The 16,705-nt window shown below is 41.6% G+C and overlaps 1 protein-coding gene and 1 pseudogene across 5 annotated transcripts in view; one reads left to right on the forward strand and one right to left on the reverse strand.

Annotated features, from left to right (window-relative positions):
* Positions 1-3,859: 3,859 nt before the first annotated feature.
* On the reverse strand, positions 3,860-6,022 carry LOC126963385 (putative uncharacterized protein NEXN-AS1; annotated as a pseudogene).
* The window catches only part of NEXN (nexilin F-actin binding protein), a 58,582-nt gene continuing 46,621 nt past the window's right edge, over positions 4,745-16,705 (forward strand). For all 5 annotated transcript variants that reach the window (XM_050805481.1, XM_050805476.1, XM_050805491.1 and 2 more), the window contains exon 1: positions 4,745-4,864. The gene's annotated coding sequence lies outside the window, so the exon portion shown is untranslated. The remainder of the gene's footprint in view (positions 4,865-16,705) is intronic.

The following is a 16,705-nucleotide window of genomic DNA, read 5'->3' on the forward strand; positions in this document are numbered from 1 at the left end:
ATTGCAGAATCTCCCTAGATTTGTACAATTTTGTACCCAATCTTTTACATTTATCTTCTCCACACCTAGCTTGGTGGTAATTGTTGTAGGCTATTTGCCTTTATCAAGTTTTTTCAAAGCATTCAGCTCAGCTTTTATAAAAAACTATAACTTTATTTTTGCTTTTATAATTTCTTTTCTTTTTTTTTTTTTTTTTGGCACTATCTCGGCTCACTGCAGCCTCTGCCTCCTGGGTTCAAGTGATTCTCCTGCCTCAGCCTCCCAGGTAGCTGGGATTACAGGCATGCACCAGCACGCCCAGCTAATTTTTGTGTTTTTAGTAGAGACAGGGTTTTGCCATCATGGCCAGGCTGGTCTCGAACTCCTGACCTCAGGTGATCCGCCCACCTTGGCCTCCCACAGTGCTGGGCTTACAGGTGTGAGCCACCGTGCCTGGCCTATAATTTCATTTTTTAAATGTTTACTTTGTATAATTTCAAAGCCATGCAACTGACAGAACAAACTCAATCATTCGTGGTAAGTATACAAGTAATGCTTATACAAATTGGCAAATCTTGGATTTTTAGTAATCTCAAACTTAGCATGTCAAAACTGAGCTCCTTACCACCCCTGCCTAAACCTACTCTTCCCACAGTCTTCCCTATCTGAGTAAATTACAATTCCATTCTTCCAGATCAAAGGCCAAAAACCTCCTTTCCTCACACCTCACATTCAGTAACCAAAATCCTACCAGTTCTACCTAAAAAGGCAACAAGGAAAAAATATATATACCAGGTATTTCTCACTACCTTCACAACTATCACTTTGGCCCAATCCCCATGCCTCATTCTGATTATTGTGGAAGCCTCCTAATTAATTGATCTCCCTGCTTCTTCTCTTGCCTTATTTAGTGTATGTGCAGCACACAAGCTAGAGAGAGTAAACATGTCAGATCATGTCACTATGTTGTTCAAAACCTACCAAAGGCCACCCATGTTAGAGTAAAAACCAAAATCTTTACAATGCTGTACAAAAAGAGGCTGGGCACAGTGGCTCATGCCTATAATCCCTACTCTTTGGGAGGCCGAAGTAGGAGGATGCTTGAGCCCAGGAGTTTGAGACCAATCCAGGCAACATAATAAGACCTTATTTCTACAAAAACTAAAAAATCAGCCAGGTGTGTTGTTGCATGCCTGTAGTCCCAGCTACTCAGAGAAGCAGAGGCAGGAGGATTGCTTGAGCCCAGAAGTTAGAGGCTATGGTGAGCTGTGATTCCACCACTGCACTCCAGCCTGGGTCTCTTAAAAAAAAAAAAAAAAAAAAAAGGCCAGGGGCGGTGGCTCACGCCTGTGATCCCAGCACTTTAGGAGGCTGAGGTGGGTGGATCACCTGAGGTCAGGAGTTTGAGACCAGCCTGGTCAATATGGTGAAACCCCATCTCTATTAAAAATACAAAAATTAGCTGGGTATGGTGGCAGGCACCTGTAATCCCAGCTACTCAGGAGTGTGAGGAAAGAGAATTGCTTGAACCCAGGAGGCGGAGGTTGCAGTGAGCAGAGATCATGCTACTGCACTCCAGCCTGGACGACAGAGTGAGACTTCTCAAACAAACAAACAAATCCTACATAGTCTGTCTTCTGCTGCTCCCCCACTGCACCTCCTATTACTTCACCCTTCACCTACTTAGCTTCACTCACACAAGCCTCCTGGTTCTTCCTAGAACATGTGAGATAGAATCCTTCTCTGGACCTTTGTATCTATCCCTGAACCACTCTTCCTCCAAATATTTGCATCTCCAGATATTTACATAGCCTACTGCCTCATTCTCCTCAAGGCTTTTACTCATATGAGGTTTTCCTTAGCCACTCTATCTAAAATTACAACATCTACTCAGCCTGCTTCCAGCATTCTCTACTTCCCTGCTCTGGTTTTATCCATATTGCCATATTATATGTCACTAAATACTACATAGTTCATTTATTTGCTTATTGTCTGCCTTCTTTCACTAGAATGTATGTTCCATAATGTCAGGGATTTTTCTTTTATCACTGTTGTATTCTTAGCATCTAGAACTGAATATGTGTTGAATGAATGAATGATGAATTGGTGGGAAAATAAGCAGGCCTTGCATGCTGAGTAGCTATCAGCGTTCAACAGAGAGAACGGAGAGCTTTGTTTAATCTGGTGAATCTGTTGGGTGGAATAAAAAAATAAAAAATTGGAAAGTTTCTACTTATTTATTTATTTATTATGTTTCGAGATAGAGTCTCACTCTGTCGCCCAGGCTGGAGTCCAGTGGCGTGATCTCTGCTCACTGCAACCTCTTCCTCCTGGGTTCAAGCAATTCTCCTGCCTCGGCTTCCCGAGTAGCTGGGACTACAGACGCACGCTACCACACTCAGCTAATTTTTATATTTTTAGTAGAGACGGGGTTTCACCATGTTGGCCAGGCTGGTCTCAAACTCCTGACCTCAGTTGATCCACCTACTTCAGCCTCCCAAAGTGCTGGGATTACAGGTGTGAGCCGCCATGCCCAGCCAACTCACTTCTTTAAATCACAGAAATAAAAATGTAATTATAAATTGATATGTATGGGGCAGGGATAGGTATGTATAGGGAAGAGAAAGGTGAGATGAAAGGTGAGGTGCAAGGTGGGGAGAAAGGTGGGGTGCAAGGAAACCTTCTTCAAGGAAGCAGCATTTAAGAAGAGACCTGGAGGTTATGTTGAAGTTAGGTGAAGGGGAAAGTGGGAGAAAGGATTTCATGCAGGGAACAACTTATGCAAAGGCCCTGCAGCCAGAATGCCCACAGAAAGTTGCATGAACTGAAGGCCAATGTGATGGCATCAGAGAGAGCAAGGGCACAAGCAAGACTACCGAGACCACCTATCACCATCTGTAGTTTGGTACATTTAAATAATTGTAATTACCAATTTTGAACTTTTCTATCATTGAGGAATGAATGGCTGGCTTACCCTCCTTAAAAGAGTTTCCATCCTGAGTAAATAGTGTGGGGATGGGACTGGGGAACAGAGTTATGTTTAAGAGTAGAAGACCTCTTGTGTGTGTGTGTGTGAGAGAGAGAGACACATACACAGAGAGAGAGAGACAAAGAGAGAGAGAGAGGGAGTTTCACTCCTGTTGCTCAGGCTGGAGTGCAATGGCCGGATCTTGGCTCACTGCAACCTCAGCCTCCCAGGTTCAAGTGAAGTGGGTTCTTCTACTTCAGCCTCCCAGGTAGCTGGGATCACAGGCGCATGCCACACGCCCGGCTAATTTTTTGTATTTTTAGTAGAGACAGAGTTTCACCATGTTGGCCAGGTTGGTCACAAACTCCTGACCTCAGGTGATCCACCCACCTCGGCCTCCCAAAGTGCTGGGATTACAGGCATGAGCCACGGTGCCCGGCCTTTTTTTTTTTTTTTTTTTTTTTTTTTTTGAGACGGAGTCTCACTTTGTCACCCAGACTGGAGTGCAGTGGCACGATCTCGGCTCACTGCAACCTTTGCCTCCTGGATTCAAGTGATTCTCCTGCCTCAGCCTCCTGAGTGAGATTACAGGCGTGTGCCACCACACTCGGCTAATTTTTTGTATTTTTAGTAAAGATGGTCTTTTGCCATGTTGGGCAGGCTGGTGTTGGATTCCCGACCTCAAGTGATCCACCCGCCTCCGTCTCCCAAAGTGCTGCCATTACAGGCATGAGCCACCGCGCCCAGCCCAGAAGGCCTTTTCAACATCCCTGAAATATAACCTGAGCACCGCTGTCTTGGGGCCTGAAGTTGGAAGTGGTTACTTTTATTCTTTGTTTATCTGGATGTCATTTCGATTTTGTTTTCAAGTGCAGTAAAGAATTAAAGATCTCGTCCACCAAAAATGCTCCCTCTGAGTGTGCACTTCGGGTTTTCATATGGGATTGTCTAATGGATTTGACAGGCTGGCGGTCCAAGTTGAAAAAGGTCTGTGGGTGCCTAATAGTCAAAGATGCCTTTATGAAGCTTTAGGAAGACCAGACATGGTTTGCCTTCAATTAACAAAAAGGTGGAATATAAATATATTTGTACTTATATAAATATATTCCTTTTTTTCTTCTCCTCCTCCTCTGCCTTCAATTGACCTCCTCCTTCTCTTCTTTCTTCTTCCTTTTAACTCTCCTTTCAGAGTTAAAGACTGGAGCTAAGAAAAGGGGAGCAATAGACAGATGAAGTGTTCCCGGATCGCTGCCCCACGCTCTTTGTAATAAAGGAAAACGTGGCCAAAGGTCAATGCTTAGGGTAGTAGAAGATAATGTAGTGGCTTGGCTTCTTGACTGGAAACTAGGACGGGTAGAGTAGCTGAGAGAAGTGGGCCCCACAGCAAACGGGTTGCGGGTAGGGGGGAGCCAGCTCCAGACCGGTAATGAAGCCCATTTCAGCCTCATTCCTTTCCCGTGGCGGAGGCAGCCTTCCTTCCCCAGGCCTGGCTGGAGGTGGAGGCAAGCCCAAGGTTAGGGGGTCAGCCCGCGCACCTAGGGCCGGGAGACAGACAAATTCTGGCGGAAAGTTGCAGCCACGCTCCCCGTCCCCTGCTTTTCTCCTCGACTCTCCACCCCCCTCCGGGTGATCCGGCGGAGGTGGGGGTTGGGGGAACTGGCCTTGTGTTTTGGAACAGCTGCAGCCGGCGCTGGGCCCGCCTGGAATGCGGGAACAGGCTGCGCACCAGGACTTTTATGGAAACTTGCTGCTGGAGACGGCGGCGGCGGCGGCGGCAGCGGCAGCCAGAGGACTCCCAGCGGCTGGAGCAGAAGTGTAACGGCCAGAGCTCCCAGACCCTTACCCACAGCTAGGCAGGACGCGCACAGTCCCTCCGCGCGAAAAGAAGGACCTTCGCGGGTCACCGGCTCCTGGAGGGTGAGAAGAGTTGGGGAACGTGGGCTAGGGGGAGTGGAGACTGAGGTGTAGGGTCCCCTGGCGGGGGCGGGGGCGGGGGCGGGGGCGGGGGCGGCGGCTGCAGCGGCTGCAGAGAGGCGCTCGGGGTCCGCGGCTTCTGGCGATGCTCCGCTGCAGCACGGGAGTGCGCCGGGCGCCATACAGCTGTGGCTCCGCACTGGCCCCGGCCCGGGCGAACCCGGCCTCCGAGCCGCGTCCTGCGGGCTAGGCGGGGTGCCGAACAGGGGCTGCCCCAGTGTCTGAAAGCCTCAGCCGACCTCGGGCTTCTAGTTGCGATGTCTTTGCCCTGCTCCCCTGCGCCTTGTCGGCTGAGTTTCAGGTGCGTTCCGTACTGTAGGGAGGGAGCCCTCTGTGAGCCGAGTGGGTGCCGGTCCCTCGGCTGAACTCTTGGGGTCCTTAGGGAAGTTCGGTGCCGTCCACCACGTGCCCCCGCCGCGGTCTCCGTCTCTGCCAGCAGTGCCAGTGAAGAAATTCTTTCTGATCGGTCCCTGTGGAAGATGGGAAGAAATACGATTTAACAGCCTATTACTCCAACACCCCCGCATATCCCCCACTCCTGTCTCCAACGCGTTGTTTTTTTTTTCGTGATTCTCCCCGCGGTGGGATGCTGGGGGTTGGGCAACTAGGGCTGGAAGTTTACGAAGTTTACGTAGTTTACGTGAGTGAAGAGTGTAGTCACCTCTTGAGAATTCCCCTTGCTTATATGCTTTTGAAAAAGCCAAACCATTCCAGCTGTTTGTAAACTGTGAAACGTTCTACAAATGCATTAGCATTGGCATTTATAAAGAAAATGACGAAGTTGAGAGGTTATAGTTGGTTACTGCAATGACTTAGAGATACTCATTTTATAGTTATTAAAGCACAACGTGAACAAAGTTGGCAGAGAGATAACAAGGTAAAAATAGCATAAGGATAAGTCCTAACAAAATGTCCTTGGTAAAGACACAGGTAGAGAAAAGAAGCCATAATAAAGAAATCAGTTCCCTGACCAAAGCAACAGGAACATCATTCATCGTTAAATTTTATTAATGAATTCATGTAGCAGCGGCCCATTGGCCTGCGAGTCACAACATAACTATGTCTTAGGTAATGTGATTAAATAAACTTAAGTATTTATACCATCTTAGTCACATGTTATTGAGTGGACCACATAATTTCCCCTTCTAATATTATCCTTTTACAGGTTAAATTGATGCAGTAAGAAAACTGTCTCGAATTCTTTTGAGTTTGGGGTATTGTTAAGAAAAACTGCATAATTAATCAAATGAGAGAAAGGTTTTTTTGGGGGGAGGTATAATTTGTATAAGTAAACTTTGACTAACCAATGTAGCTGTTTAAGTTTCTTCTTCCTTCCAGCAATTAACACCGTGTTTTTGCAGATATTTTATATTTTGACTAATACTTCTGAGGGACAATTTAAAGAAAAATGCATGCAATTATGTAGTTTATCTGCAACAATTCCCTCAAAGAATTCTAAGCTAAAACCACAACAAAATTATTTTAAATCCAGTTTTCCTCATTATAGTTATAATGTAATCCAGTTTTAATAGAAGATTTATACTTTAAAATCCATTTTCGATTGAAATGTAATGAATAGCAATTTTTTCTGCTCATCTTAAAATGGAATTTGTGCTATTTTTGAAAATTTGACATGTAAGGCTGATCATTGTCAAAATGTATGTCATCTTGAGATGACTATATTTAGCATCAACAAAGGAATGCATTATCTAGGTTTTTGAACAGTATTTTTCCCCTGAAATTTCACTTGGAGTATTTAGGTTAGGGTTTCATTTTTGAGAAGAATGAAAACTAAATATGCATATTTGGAAGAGATTAATTGGGGATTCAGACTGCTTAGAATACGAGCGGCCTATAATGACATATTTCATTTATTAAAAAAAGTACCTATTATCTTTGAAATGCCCTAAAAGACCAAAAAAAAAGGGGGGGGGATTATTTAAATATGAGAGTTGTACACACCTAAAAGAAAGAAAATAATGCAGTGAATGTGGAAAAGTATGTAACAGGTAAAAGTCTAAATGTTTTTATAGAAGAGAGGACTTTTAGTATATTTTATAGTTTTATAGGCCACACACACACAGAACATCTTGGTAGTTTATAATATGGAGAGAAAATGATTTATAACATTCCTAACAATTTCACATATTTCTGTTCTTAATCAATCTGTGGTCCATATCACCTGTGTAGTTTCTTTCATGTTCTCTTTCTGGGTTTATAATTGCATAGTTACATATTATATACATTTGAAATGGCTACATTTTCCTTTTCTGTTTAAATATTCAGTGTATAGTTTGGCTTAATTTATAGTAGTTTACTTTCTATATTCTAGGGTGGGTGGATTTGTACCCATAAATCCACCTTAAATTTTAGTTTAATTTGTATTATAATGTTAATACACCATATTATATTTATGGTTAAAAATTATGGAGAATGGAAAAAGGGGCTCTTGTAATCTGACACCCTTACTGTTAGGATTTTGATGTATTTCCTTTTAGTCTTTTCCCCATGCATAGAATTCTTTCTTTTTGCATTGGCATATCTCAATAAAACAACATGTGAAAGCATCCCATGCAGTGTCTGCCATCCAGTAACTGCTCAACAGGTGATTCTTTTTCTTCCTCCTTTATTTCCTTCTTGACATCTCCTCCTTTTTACTCTTAGATTAGAAGACAAGCAGATTGGGGCTCCCTATGCGAGGTTTCGAGGTTGGTGAAATTCACTTCTCACCATCCATCCTGGGCCTCTTCCCTGTCTTTTCTTCCCCTTTGACTCTGCTTCACTCTTTCTGGCCAAAATAGGCCTCCCCTTTGACCCTTTCCATTTCTCAGTGTTGTCTGTTCATTTAGACTAAGGCTATGGCAGTCAAAAAGTCGACAGTCAAAAAGACACCTTTTACTTCCTGATTACCAAGTGTAGGAAAAAAGGTAAAAAAAAAAAAAATCAAAAACCAAAAAGACACTTTTGGGGCTGGGCATGGTGGCTCATGCCTGAATTCCCAGCACTTTGGGAGGCTGAGGCGAGAAGATCCCTTGAGCCCAGGAGTTCGGGGCCAGTCCTGGCAACATAGTGAGACCCACCCCCATCTCTACAAAAAATTTAAAAATTAGCCAGATGTGGTGGTGCATGCCTGTAGTCCCAGCTACCTGGGAGGCTGGGGCGGGAGGATCGCTTGAGCTCAGGAGGCTGAGGCTGCAGTGCACCATGCTTGTACCACTGCACTCCAGCCTAAGTGACAGAGTGAGGCTCTGTGTCAAAAAAAAAAAAAAAAAAGACACTTTTAGCCACAGGCATACTTAAAAATTGGTACAGTTTACATTAAAATATCGATTTACATCCTCTCTTGAAAAATTGGAAAATCTGGGCAAAATCTGGGTTCACTTTTTTAAAGAAATTATTTTTATTTCAATAGCTTTAGGGGTACCAAGTAGTTTTTGGTTACATGGATGAATTGTAAAATGGTGAAGTCTGTCTGGGTTTTTAGTGTACCTGTCAACCAAATAGTGTGTATTGTACCTAAAGGTTCACATTTTTGCATTGGAACAATACACTGGAACTTAATAGTGGCTGCCCCACAGACAGGCAGGTCACATGCTCTCCATTTGACATAGTCTCTGAGATTCCCTGTTGTTTTAAACAAGTCATACACTCATTTACATTACCTGCCAATTATATTACATAACATTACCTTACATTACATTTACATTACCTGACCCTAAATGCTTGAGTATGCAGTCCCCGATCTAAGTATTAGGGCAAGTATATCTAATGCATCATATGATGGAAAATCTGCTGCACTTAGCAATAGTAACTGGGACTTTAAACATTGTAGATATATTTTGGTTAGCAAGCCTCTTATATAATGTGATCATAGGGGTGGGAGAAGCGGTTAGCATTCATTGACACTAATTATTAGTGTCAATTAGAGCTGGAAGGGACCATATATTGCTAATCAAAACAAATAAAATACTTTCCCTGGCGGGATTTTAGAAAGCATAGGGGATATATTTCTGCTAAAGAAATATTTCCTAGGATCTCATAAATAATTTTTTTTTGTTTTTTTGAGACAGCGACTTGCTCTGTCACCCAGGTTGGAGTGCAGTGGCATGATCGTGGCTCACTGCAACCTCTATCTCCTGGGCTCAAGTGATCCTCCTACCTCCGCCTCCTGGGTAGCTAGGACTACAGACATGCATCACCCTGCCTGGCTAATTTTTTTATTTTTTGTAGAGACAGAGCCTCACTATGTTGCCTAGGCTTGTCTCAAACTCATGGTCTCAAGCAATCCTCTTACCTTGGCCTCCCAAAGTGCTTGAATTACAGGTGTGAGCCACCATGCCAGACCTTCTTAAAAATTCTACTCCCAGTCCATTTGAGAAGTGTTTAGGAGAGTTTTTGTGACTCCTACAACTTGGCTATAAAGAGGAGTTTACTATTTTTCTTTTGCCTCCCCATCCCACTGACATGTTTGGAGCCAGAAATCCAGGTCTTCCTGTTCCCAACTGTGTCCTTCAATGAAAGACCATCTTCCACTTGCAGAGATAGTGAGGAGGCCCAGACTCCAGTGATTACCACATCAATTTGCTTGGGAACAGAATTCCTGAAGCCTCAGGTTTCTGGTTGTTCATGGTATTTAGTTTAGCATAAACCCACCCCATTTTATTTTTTATTACTTTAGTTAGTGCATCTAGATCATCAGTCTTCCTTTTGTACATAAGAATCATGTATCTTATTTGGGATGATTTTGGATCAGACAGTTTTCCTGTTATCTCTTTGTCATTCATTCGCTACCTCAAATATGAATAGAGCTTGTACTATGTCCTAGGTGATGTGTGAGACACTAAAACTATAGAGAGGAATAGAGCAGTTTTTACCTTTCAGGGGCTCATAGTTTGGTGGATGTACTTCGAAAAGTATCACAACTATCATATAAGGGCAGAGTGTTATTTATACTTATTGCGGAAGGATATCAAGGCAGGTTGAAAGATTCAAAAGATTCTTAATTTTCTTTTTTTTTTTTTTTTTTAGACGGAATTTTGCTCTTGCCCAGGCTAGAGTGAAGTGGCACCATCTTGTCTCAGTGCCATCTCCGCCCCCGGGTTGAAGTGATTCTCTTGCCTCTCCCTCCTGAGTAGCTTGGATTATAGGCACTTGCCACCACGCCCGGCTAATTTTTATATTTTTAGTAGAGACGGGGTTTCACTATGCTGGCCAGACTGGTCTTGAACTCCTGACCTTGTGATCTGCCCACCTTGGCCTCTCAAAGTGCTAGGATTACAAGCATGTGCCACCACACCCAGCGTTTTTGTGCTTTTAGTACAGATGAGGTTTCACTATGTTGGCCAGGCTGGTCTCGAACTCCTGAACTCAGCTGATCCACCTGACTTGGCCTCCCAAAGTGCTAGGATTACAGGTGTGAGCCACCGCACCTGGCATAAGATGCTTGGTTTTCAGTGAGGAATTGTGTATTGGTAAGAGGGAAATAGATCACTACTTCATCTAGGTGAAATAGGATCTAATTTCTTTTTTTTTCCATAGGATCTAATTTCATATTTTTGAATTTCGATGAGGTTTATGACAGGTTTTATAGTATCATTTTTATTTCATTATTATTATTTTTTGGACGTTTTATAGTATCATTTTTATTTCATTATTATTATTTTTTGGACGTTTTATAGTATCATTTTTATTTCATTATTATTATTTTTTGGACGTTTTATAGTATCATTTTTATTTCATTATTATTATTTTTTGGAGACAGGGTCTCCATCTTTCACCCAGGCTGGAGTGGCATGATCAGGGTTCACTGCAGTCTCTACATCCCAGCTTCAAGCAGTCCTCCCACCTTAGCCTCCCGAGTAGCTGGGACTACATGTGTGCACCACCACACCGGCTAAGTTTTCTATTTTTTGTAGAGATGGGGTTTCGCCATGTTGCCCAGGCCTCACCCTCCTAAAGTGCTGGGATTACAGGCATGAGCCACTGCACCCAGCCTATAGTATAATTTTTTTTCTTTTTTTTAAGAGATGGAGTCTTGCTCCGTAACCCAGGCTGGAATGCAGTGGCATGATCTCAGCTAACTGCAGCCTCCGCCTCCTGGGTTCTAGGAATTCTCCTGCCTCAGCCTCCCGAGTAGCTGGGACTACAGGCCCACACCACCACACCTGGCTAATTTTTTGTATTTTAGTAGAGATGGGGTTTCACCATGTTGCCCAGGCTGGTCTCGAACTCCTTAGCTCAGGCAGTCCACCCGCCTCGGCCTCCCAAAGTGCTAGAATTACAGGCGTGAGCCACCGCCTGTGGCCAGCCTAGTGTGTGTGTGTGTGTGTGTGTGTGTGTGTGTGTGTGTGTGTGTATATATATATATATATATATATATATATATATATTTTTTTTTTTTTTGAGACGGAGTCTTGCTCTGTCGCCCAGGCTGGAGTGCAGTGGTGCGATCTCGGCTCACTGCAGGCTCCGCCTCCTGGGTTCATGCCATTCTCCTGTCTCAGCCTCCTGAGTAGCTGGGACTACAGGTGCCCACCACCACCCCTGGCTAATTGTTTTTGTATTTTTAGTAGAGATGGGGTTGCACCGTGTTAGCTAGGATGATCTTGATCTCCTGATCTCTTGATCCGCCTGCCCTGGCCTCACAAAGTGCTGGGATTACAGGCCTGAGCCACCGTGCCCAGCTGTCTATAGTATAATTTTTAAAGTATAAGGTTGCAACCTTCATTAATTAAATGTAACAAAGTTACATTATACCTAAGTTTATGTTTCCTGTACAAGTGAAAAATGATAAAAATTTAGGCTCATATTTTATGAAGCTCAAAACAATTTTGTTGCTTATTCCAAAGACTGTAAGAATTAGGTTTTAACATTTACTTATAGCATATAGTTAAGTATTACATTTAAAATCTTCTTAAAAGTCGGCTGGGCACCATGGCTCATGCCTGTAATCCCAGCACTTTGGGGGTCCAAGGCAGGCAGATCTCTTGAGGCCAGGATTTCGAGATCAGCCTGGTCAACATGGCAAAACCCCATCTCTACTAAAAAATACAAAAATTAGCCGGGTGTGGTGGTGCACACCTGTAATCCCAGCTACTTAGGAGGCTGAGGCATGAGAATAACTTGAACCTGGGAAGTGGAGGTTGCAGTGAGCTGAGATAGTGCCATTGCACTCCAGCCTGGGTGACAGAGCAAGACTCCATCTCAAAAAAGAAATCTTAAAAGTTGACAGCCTGGTCGGGCACAGTGGCTCACATCTGTAATCCTAGCACTTTGGAAGGCTGAGGTAGGCAGATCACTTGAGGTCAGGAGCTCGAGACCAGCTTGGCCAACATGGTGAAACCCTGTCTGTACTAAAAAAAATTAGCCGGGTGTGGTGGCATGTGCCTGTAATCCCAGCTATTTGGGAGGCTGAGGCAGGAGAATTGCTTGAAACCAGGAGGCAGAGGTTGCAGTGAGCAGAAATCACGCCACTGCTCTCCAGCCTGGGTGACACAGTGAGACTTTGTCTCAATAAATAAATAAATAAATAAATAAATAAATAAGTTGTCGGCCAAGCACAGTGACTCAGAAACTGAGTTCATTTTCTGACTTAAACATGCCTTTTAATTTAATCTCCAGTTAATGGTAACCCTGTTGACCCATTTGAAACCTTGGGTTCATCCTTTTTTATTTATTTGTTTATTTCTCATCCTCTGACTCTTGCTTGGGTTCATTCTTGACAATATTCCTCTCCTCACCTCTACCCTTCCAAATCAAATTGGCCAAAGCTCTTGCAATAGTGCCCCACTACAGTGTAAGTTTCGTCAAGAAGGCCGGGCACGGTGGCTCACGCCTATAATCCCAGCACTTTGGGAGACAGAGGCAGGTGGAGCTCAAGAGTTCAAGACCAGCCTGGCAAAGATGGTGAAACCCCGTCCCTACTAAAAATACAAAAATTAGCTGGGCGTGGTGGCAGACACCTGTAATCCCAGCTACTCAGAAGGCTGAGGCACAGAATTGCTTGAACCTGGGAGGCAGAGGTTGCAGTGAGCTGAGATCGCATCGCTGCACTCCAGCCTAGGTGACAGAGCGAGACTCTAATTTAAAAAAAAAAAAGTTTAATCAAGACAGGGACTTTGACTTTTTGTTTACTTTCATCTTCCCAAGCTTAGGATAGCACCTGGCACAAAGTAGGAGCGTAATAATTATTTGTTAAATAAATAATGAGTCACCATGTCCTGTCAATTCCACTTCCAAAATGTCTCTTCCAGCTTTTCATTCCTAATGCCAATATCCTAATTCAGGCCTTTATCTTCTCTTACCAAGATCATTGTACTTGTCCTTTCCCCATTAAACTCCATTCTCTACATTGCTGTAAGAGTTTCTTTTTCTTTTCTTTCTAGAATATATCTTTAAGTCATGATCCTTTGCTGGCTCTCTGTTGCCTATAATATTATTAGACAGTATCTAAACTTTTTATTAATATGGTGCACAGTATTCATTCTAGTCTGTGCCCAGCCTGTCTTTCTAGTTTTGCCATAGATTGACTGGACAATTTTATAGCTCCCCAAATTTGCAATGGGTCATCAGGCATTGGTATTTTTATTCATTCTGGTTCTTTCTCCTGGATGCCTTTACTGTCTTTTCCACTTGGTGAAATTCTACTTCTCTGTCAAGGTCTAACTCAAATGTCATCGTCTCCATGAAACCTTCTTTAACCCAGCCTTTTCCTTAACCATACCGTAGTCTTTTCCATGTTTCTATAGCCTGGTTATAGTACTGCTATTATAGCATTTACTACATCATATAATAGTTAGGATATCTATTTCTTTCACCAAAGCTATTTGATTTACAAGGGCTAGCTCTTATTTGTTTCGTATCCCATTGCCAGGCATACCTTTTGGCATACAGATTCTCCTTCTCACAAAAATGTAAATACGGAACTAATCTGTCAAATTTGAAAAAAAAATGCAGCTTTTTGGATAAATTGCGTATAGGTTGTAGTAATATTGCAATATTCCCTCTGAAACCTGTGATGGATACATAGTCGTCTTCATTTAACATGAATGCCTAATGTGTTAGAATGCCATTACTAAATCTCTTTATCATCTCAGCCTTCTCTATTATGACCAAACTCTTAGAACCACCTGTTCAATCTTATCTTTTGATCACTGTTTTCTTTCTAATAGTATTTTTGATAACGATTCAATTGACTTGCCTGGGATTTTAGATACATAGAAGGTGTAATGGGGCTGAATTTTTATGTTGCTGCTGCCCCTTTAAGGTGGCCAAGGACATTGCATCTGCCTACTCAAACAAGAAAAATCATTTAACACTAGAAGAAGAAAAGCCTGTTCAGATTCTAGATATAAAGTCTTTTGGCATTCAGGTCACTGAGTATAGGAATTAAGTTGTTAAGCCAATCTCCATTTAGCATTCTAAAATACAGTGGCATTCTAAAATACAGTAGCATTCTAAAATACATTTCTAGAATGAGAACTTGACATGACTCAATTAGGATGTTTTCCGTGTAACTCAGCAAATCTCAAAATGTGGTCTTAGAACCCCTGGGAGCCCTTAGTACCATTTAGGGGTCCATAAAGTCCTCCTTTTTCCAACTAGGTATTAATATAAGGACATGTTTTCTTAGAGACTTCAATCAAAACAACATCACCATAGTTTGAATGCAGAAGCAAATATGAGAATGTATTTTTCCTCTATTATGCCAGATACCAGATATTAGCAAAAATGTAAAATGATTGTCCTCTTCTTACTAATTATTTTTATGTTTTTAAATAATGGTTTGTTATTGTTACTTTAAATGACTTTATAAGTATATATTAGAATATTTTAATTTCTAATATATTAAAGACCTATTGTTGTAATCCATATAAACAAAACCTCTATTATAACCAAACTCTTAGAACCACATGTTCAGCCTTATCTTTTGGTCACTGTTTTCTCTCTAATCTTACTCTTCATAGAATTCAATGGACCTGCCTGGGATCTTAGATACTTAGAAGGTGCAATGGAGCTGAATTGTTGTGCTGTGGCTGCCCCTTTTAGGTGGCCAAGAACCATCTTAGGATCCTCAATAATGGGCCCAGACTTTTAGGTCCTGAGCCCCAAAAGTTTGAGACCCACTTTTGTAATACATAGCCTTTGTTTTAGTGGGGGGATTTCCTTTAACATCACAGAGCTTATTTTTATTTTATTTAGAGATGGTGTCTCACTAATTTGCCCAAACTAGATTCAAACTCCTGGGATCAAACGATCTTTCTACCTCAGTCTTCCCTACCTAAGCTGGGACTACAGGAGTGTGCCCAGTTAAAGCTAATTTTTATGTGTGTTTACACATTTTCAGATGTTACCTAAACAAAGCCTTTTCTAATCTGAAAATGTAAGCTTTATTATATTTTTGATAGTTGTATTTGATCTCATCTAGACCATAAACTCCATAACAGATATTTTATCCTGTTTGCTATTATTTATGTAGTAGCCTATACTGTACCTAGCACATTATAGAAAAATGTTCAATAAATGTTTCTTGAACAAATATCAGTTTTCACTAATTTATCTTTTTCTGTTTATTCTTAGTTCTATCATACTCATCACTCTAAATTTATAAAGTATATGAAAACCACCTAGTTTATGGTACACAATAGGTATTCAGTTGTTAGTTTTCTCCTCCTTTGTTTAGAGGTTTCAGAACTTTCCTTTAGTGTATTGTAGTTTTTAAAAAATCATTAAATTTTATTTGTACATGTAACTTTTCATTACTTTATTAATGACTTCATCAAATGAGAGTTTGCCAATTTTCTTTGAGTGGTTACTTTAAAGTCTTCTCAAAAGAGAATAAGGCAAGAATTGTAGGTTTTGATTCTGTTCATAATTCTGAGAGGATAGGAGGACGTACTACATAGAGCCTAGGATATGGTGAGTACAGGTAGAATAGTATTTAAAACATCTATAAAAATGTGTTATGCTGAAATAGGTGTTGCACAAAATAAATGAAACAGACTTTGTATTGCCTAATACAGTGGAAAAAGCTGATAATTGTTGAAGCTTGGTATGGGTATATGGGGATTCATTATATTAGTCTCTTTCATTTTCTGTGCCTGAAATTTTCCATAATAAAAAAGTAAACAAAAAAGATAGATTAGACTGATATGTCTGAGACGTTTACCAATATAAAAATGTTTAAACTTTATGCCAGATACACCTAGAAATCTAAGCATATTTAGAGGTCTTAGAGACTGAAGGAGGAAAAACAACATGTTTAAGGTGAAGTGGAGAAAAATCACCATTTCCATTATAATTAGTTTGGGAAAATACCTCCTTGGTAGAGAAGTGACTTAAGAAAGGTCTTGGAGGTAGAAAAAGGCTATTAAATAGATTTGTCTAGGTGGAAGGTTGAAAAAATGGGGAGAAGACAAAGGAAACTGAAGAGTCTGAGGGTCTGCAGAAGGCCTGTCAAGCCCAGGTGAGAATTATAGTTCTGATTCATGATGCACTGCACAGTCAGTATCCTCAGAGTTAGAAGATACACTAGAGCACAGAGAGGAGCACAGAGAGGTAGAGATTGCAGTAGTTGAGTAGAGAACCTAGTGGGCCTGGTTGAGGGTAGAAAGAATGGTGGGCTGTTATCCTATCACAAGAAATGAAAAAAAAAAAAAAAAGAGAAATCAAAACAATCATGGCTAGAAGTTATTCTGGAACTTTTAAAACCTATTTTTTTTTATTTTACCAATAATGTATACTTAAATTATTATTCTATTCTAATATAATATGTATCAGTTAAGA

The sequence above is a fragment of the Macaca thibetana genome, chromosome 1 (assembly GCF_024542745.1).
Source record: "Macaca thibetana thibetana isolate TM-01 chromosome 1, ASM2454274v1, whole genome shotgun sequence".
NCBI classification, from domain to species: Eukaryota; Metazoa; Chordata; class Mammalia; order Primates; family Cercopithecidae; genus Macaca; species Macaca thibetana.